The sequence below is a fragment of the Chenopodium album genome, chromosome 15 (assembly GCF_948465745.1).
Source record: "Chenopodium album chromosome 15, dcCheAlbu1.1, whole genome shotgun sequence".
Classification (NCBI taxonomy): domain Eukaryota; kingdom Viridiplantae; phylum Streptophyta; class Magnoliopsida; order Caryophyllales; family Amaranthaceae; genus Chenopodium; species Chenopodium album.
In genome coordinates this window covers 15,572,394-15,588,096 of record NC_137848.1, presented here as the reverse complement: position 1 = coordinate 15,588,096, position 15,703 = coordinate 15,572,394, and the positions used below count along the sequence as shown (strand labels likewise).

The 15,703-nt window shown below is 38.3% G+C and overlaps 1 long non-coding RNA gene across 1 annotated transcript; it reads left to right on the top strand.

Annotated features, from left to right (window-relative positions):
• Positions 1-16: 16 nt before the first annotated feature.
• Positions 17-3,998, top strand: LOC145582001 (uncharacterized). Its single transcript, XR_014099720.1, has 3 exons — positions 17-320; positions 1,494-1,568; positions 3,521-3,998. It is a non-coding gene; the product is annotated as an uncharacterized LOC145582001 (long non-coding RNA).
• Positions 3,999-15,703: the final 11,705 nt, after the last annotated feature.

Below are 15,703 nucleotides of genomic sequence, written 5' to 3'. Positions count from 1 at the left end.
ATCTACAGTTCTTTGGCTTAAGAACAGTGAAACGTGGCGTTTTTACCTTGCTGCCCCTAATTTCAATGGTTTCCCACTTATACCCTTGCATGCACATGTCTATCTACAAGCTTCCTTTTTGCCAGCTAGCTAGGCTACTATTGTAGTTGAGCATTTCACAAATTGAAATTGCAGATGGTCACATTGAGTGGGTACGGTGTTCAAGAGTTTTGCTTTGTTCAATTTGTGAATTGGTGGGATGTTCACGATGGAAGGTACGGCTTTCCGGTGTTGGCGATGGTTGTCTTCGGGGTGTCAACGGGTCGTCGCTGTTGTTTCCGGTGAGCTCTTTTTTGAGTACATTCTTTTTGGTTGATGTTAAAGTGGATTAGAATTGTTAATTTGTAGATGGTTACTTAATTAAGCTATTGTTTTGCATAATTCCTGTTAATAGTGGTGTTAAATTACATTTTACCCTTACTTAATTGTAGTGATGGTGAGTTTTTTCTTTATACATGCTTGTGTAGCTGTTATTGTGGATTAGAGTGGTTCATTTGTGTGGCTTATTTAATTTAGCTTTGGTTTTTCAGAATTCCTGTTAACAGTGCCTTAATTACATTTATTTGTTGATTATTTTTTGTGTTAAAGCTTCATGTGGTGTTTTGGGGGTTATTTTTTAGAGTTGTAGCCCCTATTTTGTACATATAGGGTACCTGCTACTTCTTTGACTACATATTCTTAGCTTTTGACAATAGGCTTGGATTTTTTTGTGGTTGTGGTGTATGCTGAGCTGTTAAAGTAGTACTTCTGTTTCTAATGTCGGTGATTAAAGGGTTGCTAATGGGATGAATGCTTGCCTATATATATGTGTCAATACATTTGCAAATGGTGTTCTGGGTGAGGGTTGTATTCTGAGGGTTTGTGAAACTTTGTGATTGAGGTGGTTCGGGGTGATAACAGGTTGGTTTTACATTGGGGTTTGCTTTGCTTATTTAACAGTACAGCCTTTTGAACTAATTGAACAAATCCAAACTCTTGAACATCTGAACTGAATTATACCTTACTATAAATCTACATTGGCAAATCCTGCTTGTTCTTGTTACAAAACTAATCTAATCTACATTGGACAATTGTTCTGGAATTATAGGTTGACTTGAAAATACATCTGCTTTGCTAAGCAGTTTAACTAATTTGCATTACCCTACTATACATGTACCTGTCTCCTTGTCATTTGTTATTGAATTTATATTTATATTTATTATATGGTACATATAGTGCTTAAGACAAATATGTCCTAAATTACTAATCAGTCTGTTTAATTCAGTTCTCCTTTGGTTTTAAAACTAGGGTGTTCTCTTGATCTCATTATGATTTGTTGTTTAAACAGATTTGCTGCACTGTGGTTTTTGGTGTGTTGGTGGCAATTGTCTTTGCTATAATTGTGTTGTTCGTTTTATTTTCAAGATCCCACTCTTAAAGGGCTCGACACGTTTGGTTTTCCTTTTGTCCTACAGGTGTCATTACAGCATTCGTCGTTGTGTTTTGGCTGCAGCTGAAGCAGTGTATGAGTTGTTTGCCCTGCTTTAAAGGTAGCCACCTATATTATTTTCTACAAATTCAATTAGACACTTGTTTTTTTCATGTTAGATAAAAGATTCCTGCTATTGTTTTATGTGATTGTAGATAGTGCTAGAAAAATTGAGTGTTTATTCCTTGTTTTGTTACAATTGAAGTTTAAGGTGGAAGGTATTGGTAGGTGTTATTAGATTTTTAATGTGAGACGACATGTTTGAATTATTCGTTTTCGTTATGTGAGGAACTGATATTTGAATTCGTGAGTGTTTTAAAGGTCCATTTCTAAGTTTGTCCTCTCTTAAGTATCCATAGTCCTAAACATGCCTACTCTAATTACAGGTTATGTCAACCCGACCAAACAAAGTTTTCATCCCTTTTGAGCCACTTTTAGAAAAGATCACTGCATGGCTACGTTTTCCACCACCTATTTATGCAGTTGTAGATAATGCTAGGAATAATGTTGCTGTTCGAATTAGCCGACCAAATAGCCAAGGGCAGTTCTTATTTTATGGTGGTGATGCCTCTTCAGTTCATGACTCTCGTGAAAGATCAGCCCATAAGGCCGTTAAGAGATTAGTTACTCGGTTTGGGGTGCAGGTATCTGATTTTACCTATGACCGTGTTAAGATGTACCGGCTTCGTGTGAGGCTTTTTAAGCACAAATGTGTAGAAATGCTACAAGAGAATAGGGGAGTTCAGAGGGTCAGATGCTGGACAACACTCAGGAAGCAGTTTGCCAGTAGATGTTGTGCATGTTTCAATTGACTATGCACAGTTCTTGGAGGTTATCGTGAAGAGAACTGGTGTTTCTGCAACTGCTATAGTAACTACTTGGGTAGAAGGCCAGGGCTACATTTCTTGGGTGATGGTCACTTGTCCTCGTAGTAATTTTGGCATGGAGTGCATTTTTAGTGAACCTTGTTCTGAGGCAAGCATTGCTCAGCAGAGAGTTGCAAAGAAGGCTGCTTTCCATATAGCCTGTAGATACAACATTGAAATTATTGATGCTAACTATGGAACTGCAACCAAATGGAGTAGAGAATGTTGCATAATAGGAGAGAAATATTTAATTTTAAAAGAACATGTTGAAAAAGTAAAGGCAGCTCCTAAACAGCCTGAACCTCTGAACTCTGTCCTTCATGAGGGGTATGTGACTCCAAATGATGAAGAAGCACATATTCCTGTCATGACTAATCCGCCTAAGTGTCCTGTTAAGCGGAAAAAGATTTTGCAGTTGGCTCACGAGAAGGAAATGGGGGAAGGAACTTCAGGACAGCTTGTTGTTGATTTACCTGAATTAGAAACTGTCTTTAAGAGCGCTAAGTTTGATTAAATGATGTTCAGTACCTAAACAAGTTGTAGTTCAGTTTGTATTTTGTTTTATGCTAATGTAGGCCTAGCACACAGCGACTTAAAATTTATAGAGCTAGGTCATGTAGACAAGGCTGTTGTGCAGTGCCAATTGTATGCCTACTTATTTTGCTGTAATGAAATCTTTATTATCAATTCTTTTTAGCAGCGTTGAGAAATATTTTTTCGATAATTTTTAGCGTCGAAAAAAGGCTTAAAAAGCGTCCAAAAAAACACGCTTTTTGTAGTAGTGTTAGGAAATTGATTTTTGTGTGAATAAAGAGCATGCTTGTTTTGGTGGATTGTTGTAATTGATTTATTTGATGATAGAGCATTGTTGTGTAGAATTAGTTTAATGTTGAATTGTTGTGGATTGAGTTATTGAGGTAGTCTTGGTTGTTTGGTGATTTTCTTGTGATGAGTGTCATTTATGACACTCATTTATCTTCTTTTAGGATGATTTTTCATTACTTTTGCATCTCTTTTCTTTCCTTTTCTCTAGTTTTACTTGTATTTTCTCTATTTTGTATTTTCTTTAGTTTCTTTCTTACTTTCTTGCATTTCTTAGTCTATTTTGCATATTCTTCTTTACTTGTTTGCTTTTCTTTGATTTTAGGAAGTTGGTGAGGTTCGAGAAGCTCATTGGAATTCTCTCGGGGTATTCAAGGCTAAAGATGCATCTCGTTTCTCCCTTTTGAAGCTCAAAAGCAAAGGAGTGCAAGAGTTAAGTCTTCAAGGTCGCGCTCTCATGTCGCGTGGACATTAAAAGACGGTGTTGAACCCACCGTAAAGGCTTCAAGAGACTGCCTCCGCAACATGCATCATATGGAGCGCACGGGTGCATCTTCGAGCGCACCAAGCATTTCCCCAGCACCCAGGGCGCGGCCGCACGTGAGGGAGGAGCGGCCGCGCATGTGGCTGGCACGGCCCCGCAGGTGCCAGGAGCGGCCGCGCGCTCTCTCCTCCTTAATTCCATACGCATTTTGTTGCGGCCGCACTTAGGGGTGAGAGGCCGCGCCTTTTGAGGTCCCTTTTGGACATCTAACTAACTTCTCTATATTTAGTTTTATTATATAGATTTCCTTCGTTTCAAGAGAAAGAATGATCTTAGAATTGAATTAGAATTAGACTTTGATGAATTTTTAAAGAGAGAAGCTCTTGGATTTTGAAGAATTTGTTCTTATATTTTAGAGAGAGAAACTTGGTGTTTGATGATTGTGATATTGTGATCTTCATTCCGTTCGTCTTTGATATTGATCAAAGTTTTGTAAGAATTCTTTCCTTTTCAATGCAATTTTATGTTTGATTTTGATATATTGTTGAATTTCTATTGTTTAGCTTGATTTTGATTGTTGTTATTTGGATTATAATGTTGATGATGATATTGATGATTACTTTTTTTATGCTTTTCAATTTTACCATGAATACTGAGTAGTTCCTTTGCTAGGGATGTGGTGAAACATGTATTAGTGATAATCAATAGCTAATTTAGGGTTTTTGATTGATTTGTTGATGTGATTAAATTGGTTGATGAAATTTGTGCATGTGTTTGATTTGAAGAGGAGTAGCTAACCTTGATGATCATGCAAGATTGCATAATAGTTTTCAATGATACGAACAATTGATTTGAATGCTTTTATTATCGATTGACCTTGATTTGCGATTTTCCTTTAATATCATTTGCAGAGACATCTAGCTTGACCCTAGGAAATAGCTCTTTGACTGATTTTGATTGCATATATCGTTTTCCCTCGCATTGCTTAATTGATCAAATTCCCATCAAATTAGCAAGTTTATCGTTGGTGCATGTGGATCCTAAATTCCCTAGTGTTTTAATAAATTATTTTCATTTGTTGTATTGAATTGATTTCAATAGCATTGACCAACCCATCGTTTTAAGATTTCGGAATAACTTAGTTTAGACCTTAGCAATACTGCCTTCCCTTAGGTTCGACCTAGACTTGCCCCTATACCTAGGGTTGGGTTTGGTTTTACAAATTTTGTTTTGACCGGGGAATCTAGTTTCCAATGACCTAGGTTTATCCGTCGTAAAAAACGGCGCCATTTTTGATAGGGGATAAACCTAGGTCGTTGGTAACTAAGTTTCCCGATCAAAACAAAATTTGTACAACCAAACCCAACCCTAGGTATAGGGGTAAGTCCGGGTCGAACCCAAGGGAATGTGGTATTTACTACGGTCTCAAGCTAAGCTATTCCAAAATCTTAAATGAGGGTTGGTATAGCAAACCTAACAACGCAATTAAACGATTACAAGAATGATATAAAGGATGCTAGGGAGTCGGGATCCACATGCACTCATGATAAGAACGGTAATCGGAAAAGAAATCGATCAAGCATACAATGCGAGGGAAAGCAAGAAATTCAATCACAATCACTCAAAGAGCTATTTCCTAGGGTCAAGCTAGATGTCTCTACAAATGACTTCAAAGGAAAATTGCAAATTAAGATCAATCAATAATAATAGCTTCCAAATCAATTGTTTGTGTCATTGAAACTTATTATGCAATCTAGCAAGATAGTTGAGGTTGATCACTCCTCGAGATATCAAACACATGCACAAATTTCACTAACCAATTTAACTACAATGATGATCAATCAAATTCCCCCAATTAACCATGAATTATCACTCATACATGCTTCACCCTATCCCCAACAAGTAATCAACTCACTACACATTGCAAATTTGAACAACAAAGCTAATCTAATCACAAATTTCATCATCAACATAGTAATCAAAATTTGCTCAACCTTATCAAAAATCAAATCAAACAAACAAGTAATTCAATCAAAATCAAAAATCAAACATTAAATTGCATTAAAGAGTAAAGAATTCTTACAAAACTTTGATCAAGATCAAAGAGGAAGAAGATTGAAAGTAGCATTCATCAACATCACCAAGTTTCTCTCTCTAAAATCTAAAAACAAATCTTCAAAATCAAGAGCTTCTCTCTCTAAAATTTCATCAAAAACAAAATCTTAAGCTTAATTCTAAGATATTCTCTCTCTAGAAATGAAGGAAATCTATATATAGTAAAACTAACTAAGGAGAAGTTAGTTAGACGTCTAAAAGAGACCTCCTAAGGCGCGACCTCTCACCCTTAAGTGCAGAAGCAACAAAATGGGTACGGAAAAAGGAGAGAGAGCGCGCGGCCGCTCCTGGCAGATGCGCGGCCGCGCCATCTACCTGCGCGGCCGCTCATCCCTCGCGCGCGGCTGCGCCCTGGGAGCAGGGAAGTGCTTGGTGCACTCGAAGATGCCCCCGTGCGCTCCATATGATGCATGTTGCGGAGACAGTTTCTTGAAGCCCTTACGATGGGTTCAACACCATCTTTTAATGTCCACGCGGCATGAGAACGCGGCCTTGAAGACTTGACTCTTGCACTCCTTTGCTTTTGAGCTTCAAGAGGGGGAACCGAGATGCATCTTTGGCCTTGAATACCCTGAGAGAATGCCAATGAGCTTCTCGAACATCACCAACTTCCTATAATCAAAGAAAAGCAAACAAGTAAAGAAGAAAATGCAAAATAAACTAAGAAAAGAAAGAAAGTAAGAAAGCAAAAGAAAATGCAAAATAGAGAAAGGAGATAAAAGAGATGTAAAATCAATAGAAAATCATCCTAAAAGAAGCTAAATCAGTGCCATAAATGACACTCATCAAACTCCCCGAAGCTAGTCTTTTGCTCTTCCTCGAGCAAAACAAAAGCAAGAAGAATTACGATGAAAGACTTATCAAACCAAGAAAAGAGAAGAAAGAGATAATAATATACACTAAGACTCACTTTCGTAGGAATCATAGTTGTTTTTAGTTACAACAAGCCCTTTAAACCCCAAAGTCGCCGATGAGGATGAGTGAGGTTTTGTAAGGGTATCCTAAGAGTTTGACCCATAACTATTGGTAAAAATGAGGCAAAAACATTGAAAGAAAGTAAAATAAAAAATTTAATCAAATAGCTTTTGACATGGACTTTTGCAAATGATCAAATGCTAGTGAATAAACAACTTTCTATACAATAGGGGTACGCATGTTCCAAGATATCTAAGGTTGATTTAAACATAAGATATGCTAAGAGTAGAGAACTAATGAGGCACAATTCCCCTTCATCCCAACCAATCTTACCGCGTTCTCCCAACTAGCTTCAAATCTACCTTTAGTGAGCATCTCAATGGTTCCTCAAAGGAACCGGAAAAGAAAGAAGTTAGAGGCTACTCGACATCTCGACTGTTTCATACCGCTCTATAGGCTTGACCTACATCTCCCTCTACCGACTTGTGACTCAACCACAAAGGTCAAAAGGTCTTGAAAAGGGTTGTAATGTAAGGGCGAGAAGGGTGAAGGTAGGCTAAAATTTAAAATTTGGTGGTATACCTAAATTGTGAAGCAAATATTGGCCAAATCACAATACCAAAACCAAGTAATCACCAAAAAAAAACACCAACACCCCTAAGTTTATTCGAAGCCAAAATAACAATCATATATACAAAAAAGTGTAAGAACGCTTCCCCCAAAACAAAAATAAAGCATTGTCCTCAATTCTTAGGGAGAAAACCACTCACATCAAAATATTTTTGAACATTTACATTATTCACATTTTTTCACTTTTGTCAAAGCTTATTGAACTTGCTTTGCTTTTGCTCATTTTTTCAACTTTTCCATTTTTGAACTTTATTGTCCTCGCCTCTTTTAACTATGGATGGCTTTTTCAACATGCATTTGCTTTTTATTCACAAAATATTTACAACACAAACTTGCTTACATTGAAAGAACCAAACAATCATTCTCATCCACCAAAACTCTAACAAAAGAGACCAATGCTTCACAAAAACCAATGATGGGAACAAGAATGAAACAAAAGGCTCAAAAGCTAAAGATGTGGCTTGAAAAGAAGGGTATAAGGCTAAAAATGGTAACCAAGAAAGCAAATGTAAACCCAAAACAAAGAAAAGAAAACTATTCTAGAAAAGTAAAAATTACGAACCCGAAAAGATGCCTTTTGATAGGAGTGGTGTCCTTAGAACAAGTGTATTATATCGATAGAGGGTTCAGAATTATTAGAAAGCTAATTATTCAGTGAGGTCAAGTGATCAAAATGCCTAGGTGGAGGCCGCTTCCAATCAGTGATATTAATGTATAATTAATATTACAGCTTAATCTTGACTAAACCCTTCAGGTCACACCCAAGCAACAAACGGACTGACGCGATGAATTAATTCGGAAGAAATTAATGAGTCACTCGAGTAATTAATATTTAGACGTCGGAAATTCGAGCTTAGAGCGTCAAATCCGAGTGTCAGAAGTCGAGTCGAAATAATAAAGGACGAGACGGTAAAATTACTAATAAATCAACAATTTACCAAAATACCCCTAGGATCGGAATACCCCGAGCAAACAGATGCCTAGGGGCATTTGGTAAAAGCCGAGGTGGTTAGCAAACACACCAAGTCGAGCCTAGGCTGGCTGGTGCATGCTATCACACCACGGCTAGCATAGTGTTAGCCACGGTAGCCGGCCAAGGGCAGCAACCGCAACCAAGGCCAGCAGCTAGCTTAGCTGGGCCGAGGCTGCAGCCGCAAACCGCACCTTGGCCGCTGCTGCTGGGCCGTGGTAGCAGCCAAACACTGGCTGCCTTGGTTCTACTCTTGGGGTGCCACGTGGCACCCGAGGATTGGTCATGCATGGTGATAGGTGGCCGGCCATATGGGAGCTCCTTGGGGATTAAGTTTGGTCCCCTCCCCTCCTTGTGGTCGTCACCTAACTCTTCTTCTAAATGTGCCACTTGTTGATTTATTAGTTGCTTGAAAATTAATTTTATTTTTGATTTAAAAATAAAAGGAATAATCAATTCTCCCACATTGATGGAAGAGAAAATCCCACTCACGCTTTTCCCTATAAATACCCAAGTTGGGGTATTGGGAAAATCACTTAAGTAATATGTTAGAAAAAGGCATCTCCATTGAGAAAACCTTTAAAAACATATAATTACTCGATTTTAGGTCAGGCTTAGCTAACCTCTAAGCATTGGACCTTGTCGGGGTCGTGTTGTGGGTGGACTTCCGTTGGAGGTCTTCGTACGAGCGAAGCTAAAAACTTTCCGAAGTAAGAGCTCTTGTTGAGAGCAAAGCCCGCGTCAAAGGTATTAATCTTTCCTTAATTCTTGTTGTTTAAGTTAATTATGTCTTGTGATTATATTAATTGTGAGTGTGGTCTTAGCTCGGGTTTTCTTCTGCGGTGAGTTGGACTCATCGAAACACAATAGTGATATCAGAGCCTTGCTCATTTATTTTTATAATCATAATTTTCAAGGTGTTTTTATGTCTTAATTTTTCTGGTTTTATGTTGCTAATTAGATTAGTAGCTTGGTTTTATTATTTTAAGCCCGTATTAGAGCTGTCTTCAGCCCCAAACCCAGATTTTTGCCCTAAAATAGTGAATTTTGGATGGAAAAGGTGTTCTGGAAATGATTTATCCTATTGGAGATGTGTTTCTGGCCAAAATCCGACCAGGAATTCCTTTTTCGAGGGATTTTTCGTTTTGACGAAATTTTTTAAGTCTTTCTAACCTTAAATCTTAATGGCATATTTATGGTGGTCATGTATTTGGTTCTTTCCTTAATTTTTCTGCAATTTTAAACCTCTTTAAGCATGGTTGCTTTGTAGTAATTAGTGCTTGAAAGATTGGTTCATATTTTCACATAATTGCAAACCCATTGCATTAAAAAATTTGTTCTTTGATGCTTCTAAGTACTAAAGATTCAATCTTTAATTGTTTTAAGTGATTGAAACATTAAGTTACTAAATTCCATGAATTTTTGGTTGAACTTTTGATTTAATCATGTATTAAGTTGATTGGAATCATAAAGTTAAAATCTTGTGATAGAAATTTCATTTATCTTCATGTTGGAAGATATAATTTTTCAAGGATTCACAAGTTAAAGTTGGAATCTTTATTTGAATATTTGTGTTCATAATTCCAACTTCCCTTTATTTTGTCAAAATCTCATGATTAATTTAAATTAATTAAATTAATAGTGAGTTATTACCCTTGTTCATTTTGTTGCACCAAGTTAAACCAATTTTTATTAAAGAATAGTTCTTGGAAATAATTTTGGTTATGTGCCACTTAATGAATTTTTTAATTTAAGTTGGACTTGTATTAATTTTTCATTTTGGCTCATTTTATTAATTCTAAAATTAATTTGGAGTTAATTAATTAGTCATGCAAAATTAGGGTTAAAAACCCGGGATGTTGCACGAAAATCGAGGGCAAAATGCCCTTTGGGGAGCCGGGCTGCATAACAGCCCGTATGTGGCTGCCAAGGGCAGCCTCAATGAGGGTGCGGCCTGTGCGTTGCTGCTGCCACAGCCAGCAAGCACGGCCTGCCAGCCGAAGCAGCAGCAGCACCATGGTGTGGCAACAACGCCAGCCATGTGGGCTGCTGTGCATAGGCTCGGCTGCCGTGGTTGCTTGCGTGTGGTTGAGCCTTGTGGTGTGCATTGCTTGGTGCGGCTTGGGTGTGCGTATGGGTGTGCTACGAGCTTGTGGCACGATGCGCACAGCAGTAAGCTTGCGTGGCCTTCGTGGCTTGTGTCGCAAGCACGCCCCGTAGGGAGTCTACGCGTATGTGACATTCTAGGCTATCGGTGTGATGCTTGTCATGAGTCACGGCTGTGCGCATAACCCCTCACATAGAACTTGTGTCTCGTTTTAAGGCTATGTTTATTTGCAATTTTGCCGTTTTAATTATTTTAATTAATTATTTTGGTCTTAATTATTTTAATTAAATTTTAAGGCTAGGCCTCGGATTTGAGCGGCATTGGCAAAATTTAATTTTGGCAAAATTTTGGGTTTACCGACTTAATTAATTGGATTAATAAAGATGGATGTGGAATTTAGTGGGAGCTTCAATATTAATTGCGCTAAATTACATAATTTATTAAAACAACTTCGACTAGTTTTAATTAGGCATGTTAATTCGATAAGCGACCTAAAATTAGTTACTTGTTTATTGCTGTAAAAAGCATGGGTCATTTACAAAAATAGTGAATGGATGAGTGGAATGTATATTCTCTCACAGGTTTTATAAAATGGGGCCCGATTAGGATAGAAAATACGGACTACGATCCGTGATGTATTTTTGTAAATCTAAATACGGTCTGCGAACCTTTGAGTATATTTGTACCTTAATATTTAGATTAGTCCTAATCGTAGATACTAGGATTTGTATAATTATGGTCATGTCTTGAAGACGGAGTTTCTTAGAAGACGAAGCCGTGAAGTTGCAAAAGCCGTCCCTTAAAGACTTAAAGACTCAAGGGGTCATGCTAGTTTCCAAATGCATCCTTATTTACGTTTTCGATATATATATTTATGATTTTATATATATGTGGTTCATATGTTAGATGCATGTTTAGGATTTCGAATGTTGCGATGATTAATTAAGTTCATTTAAATCAACCAACATAGAAACCCTAGGTCCCTAAAATATTGAGTGAAATTGCCATTCCAAAACAACACTTATCGACCTATTGAGAGTAGTGATGGGCTACGCCAAAGCGAGGCATCACTATTACTCCCTAGGATACGTAAGGTATGATGATGGGTTTGCCAAAGCAAGACATCGTATACATGTTGGTTTTGGTTATACTCAACGATATGAGTGATGGAGTCCTAACATGTCGTGGCAAAGTGGATAAGTTGTTGAGAGAGCATTAGATGCGACAATTTATCCAACCAAGAGTGGCTTGGAGCCATTAGCAAAGAGTTGCTTACCTTAGAAGATTGAGCGTTAAGACAAGCCAAAGCATGCTTAACCACTCTTTGTTTCTTTGGATCTTGAAATTGACTTATTCTCACCAAATGGGGACAATTTTAATGTGTGTATAAGACGTTTAAATAAGGTTGATTAAATGCATGATTTCAATCTTATTTAAGTATTATGAATGGTTTTTCATTTCAAATTCTTTCAATTGTAGAATCATGTCTTCAAATAACTCAAACATCTAATTCTCGTTGCGCTCAATTTCGACAAGGAGAAGTTGAGTGGGCCAAACTTTATTGATTGGCAAAGGAACTTGCGTATAGTTCTCATGCAAGAGCAAAAGGAATATGTTCTTGATGAGAAAATGCCCAAGACTCCCAATGAGGAGGTGACTCAGGCTGCCCTAAACCAATGGCAAAGTGCCAATCGGGATGTCAAATGCATCATGTTGGCCACAACGTCTACCGAGCTTCAAAAGACTTTGTTTGAAAAGGAGACAACTTTTGAGATCATTTCTGAGCTGCAGAACATGTTCCAAGAGCAGGCCCGAACTGAAAGGTTTGAAACCCACAGGTAGGTCCTTAAGAGCAACCTCAAGAAAGGAGAGCCAGTCAGCCCACATGTACTCAAAATGAAAGGATTGTTTGAGAACATGGAAAGTCTTGATGCAGGGTATTCAACCGAGATGGCAATTGACATCATTCTCCACTCGTTGCAAAAAGGCTATGATCAGTTCAAGAGGAACTATAATATGCATAGCATGGAGAAAACCCTTACCAAGATTTATGGTATGTTGAAGCAAGCCTAGTAAACGCTCAAGGATGAGAGGAAGCATGATATGCTCATGATAAAAAAAAAGGGCAAGCCGGTCAAATTGTCAGGCAAAAAGAAGAAAAGCTTTCAGGGGAAGGGTAAGAAGAAGACCTTTCCGCCTAAGTCTAAAGCTACCAAGGATAACAAGGAGAAGAAGGTATCATCTTCTAAATCTGATTCCGAATGCTTCTATTGCAAGAAGAAGGGACATTGGAAGAGAGATTGCCTCAAATTCAAGGAAGATAAGAAGAACGGAACCGTTGCTTCTGGATCAGGTATATTCGTTATAAACTTTAACTTCACTAGCTCAACATCATGGGTATTAGATACCGTATGTGGCTCACACCTTTGTTCCAATTCTCAAGGACTAAGGAACATTAAGAAGCTAGCGAAGGGAGAGGTTGAACTCCGGGTCGACGATGAAGCCAGAATTGCAGCCGTATCCGTAGGAACTCTGAGTTTGTCTTTTCCCTCTAGGCTTGTTTTGGAACTTGAAAACTATTTTTATGTTCCTAACATAACCAAAAACATTATTTCAATTTCGGCGTTGGACGCCAAGGGTTTTGAATTTCGAGTAAAGGACAATGAATGTTCGTTTTATCTCGATAATGTTTTATATGGTATTGCACGTTCTGAAAATGGTCTTTATGTGCTTTCTTTAGACAAACAAGTTCATAATGTGAATAATACCTCCAAAAGGGCTAAGACCATGGAGTCAAATCAAACGTACTTGTGGCATGTCGTCTTGGCCACATTAACATCAAATGCATCAAGAAACATCTACAGGATGGTGTTCTTGACTCTTTCGATTTGCAATCGTTTAAGAATTGCAAAGGATGTTTATTAGGCAAGATGATTAAGCAGCTATTCTCCAAGTTGGGAGAAAGGGCAGGAGACTTGTTGGGTCTAATACACACTGATTTATGTGGACCAATGAGTTCCGCCACAAGGAACGGACATCGATATTTTATCACCTTCATAGACGACTATAGTAGATATGACTATGTCTACCTTATGTCGCACAAATCTGAATTGTTTGAAAAGTTCAAAGAATTTCAGAGTGAATTTGAAAATCAGCTTCGCAAGAAAATCAAAGCCCTTCGATCAGATCGAGGTGGTGAATACTTGAGCCAAGAATTCGATGACCATCTGAAAGAAAAGGATATACTTTCAGAATTGACACCTCCAGGAACTCCACAATGGAACGGAGTATCCGAAAGGAGAAATCGAACCTTGTTAGACATGGTACGATCAACAATGGGTCTTAGTGATCTTCTAACTGCGGCACTAACACTGAACCGTGCTCCATCAAAAGCTGTAGAAAGGACTCCATACGAGTTATGGACGAAGAAACCTCCTAGGTTGTCTTTTCTAAAGATATGGGGATGCGAAGCATATGTTAAGAAATTGATTTCTGACAAACTTCATCCCAAATCTGACAAGGTTTACTTTGTGGGCTACCCAAAAGAAACCATAGGGTATTACTTCTACAATAAATCCGAGAACAAAGTGTTTGTTGCTCGCGATGGTGTCTTTTTGGAGAAGGAGCACCTTTCCAAAATGACAAGTGGGAGGAAAATCGAACTCGATGAAGTTCGAGAGGACGAGCAACAAAATAAGATTGACAGTCAAAGTGCTCAAACAGCATCTGTTAACGATGGTCAAAATGTGCAAAGTCAAACCGACAATGCAAATGCTTAGTCTGTTACCCTGCGTAGGTCTTAGAGGCCGAGATCTCAACCTGATTGATATCTTGTTTTGTATTAACCGAGAATCAGGACATCTTGATTATGGATGGAGATGAACCGGCAACCTACAAGCAAGCGATGGAAAGCACCAACTCTGCTAAATGGAAAGAAGCCATGAGATCCGAAATGGATTCCATGTTTGAAAATCAAGTCTGGGACTTGGTTGACTTACTCGAGGGTTACACACCTATCGGATGTAAGTGAATTTTCAAATTGAAAACCGACAAAGATGAAAATGTATTCATTTACAAAGCTAGATTGGTAGTAAAAGGTTACAGGCAAGTTCATGGTATTGATTACGATGAAACCTTTTCTCGAGTCGCAATGCTTAAATCCGTTCGGATCCTCCTAGCGATTGCTACATATTACAATTATGTTTTATGGCAGATGGACGTCAAAACCGCCTTCCCTAATGGTATTTTGGAAGAAACTGTGTATATGACATAGCTTGAATGTTTTTTTGACCAAAACAATGTTGGGAAATTTTGTAAGCTTAAAAAGTCCATTTATGGGCTAAAGCAAGCTAGCAGAAGTCGGAATCTGCGATTCGATGAAGCCATCAGTAAGTTTGGTTTTATCAAGAATCCAGATGAATCTTGTGTTTACAAGAAGGTCAATGGGAGTGACATCTCCTTCCTAGTCTTATATGTCGATGACATATTGCTCATTGGAAACAACATTCCATTGTTAGAGTCTGTAAAGGCCTGGCTCGGAAAGTGTTTTTCAATACATATTAGGCATCAAGATCTATAGGGATAGATCGAAAAGCATGATTGGATTGAGCCAAAGTACTTATATTGATAAGTTACTGGTACGATTCGGCATGGAGGAGGCCAAGAGAGGTCACCTACCCATGTCACATGGCATAACCCTTAGCAAGAAGCAGTATCCACAAACACTTGATAAGCGGGAAAGGATGAATCAGATTCCATATGCTTCGCTAATTGGATCAATCATGTATGCCATGATATGTACTAAGCCAGATGTAACATATGCCTTGAGTGCTACGAGCCGTTACCAATCAGACCCAGGAGAGGCCCATTGGACTGCGGCCAAGAATATCCTAAAGTACGTGAAAAGGAACAAGGATAAATTCCTGGTGTATGGTGGTTTGGAGGAATTAGTTATTGAAGGTTATACCGACGCGAGCTTCTAGACAGACAGTGACGATTTCAAATCGCAATCTGGATATTTGTTCTGTCTTAATGGAGGAGCGTTTAGTTGGAAGAGTTCCAAGTAGAGAACAACTGCAGATTCTACAATTGAAGCCGAATACTTGGCAGCTGCTTAAGCGGCTAAAGAGGTTGTTTGGATTCGTAAGTTCGTTGGTGAACTTGATGTTGTACCCTCTATCAAGGGTCCAATAGCCCTCTATTGTGACAACAATGGAGCTATTGCTCAGGCCAGAGAGCCAAGGGAACGTCAGAAGGTCAAACATGTCAAGCAGCGATTTCACATGAT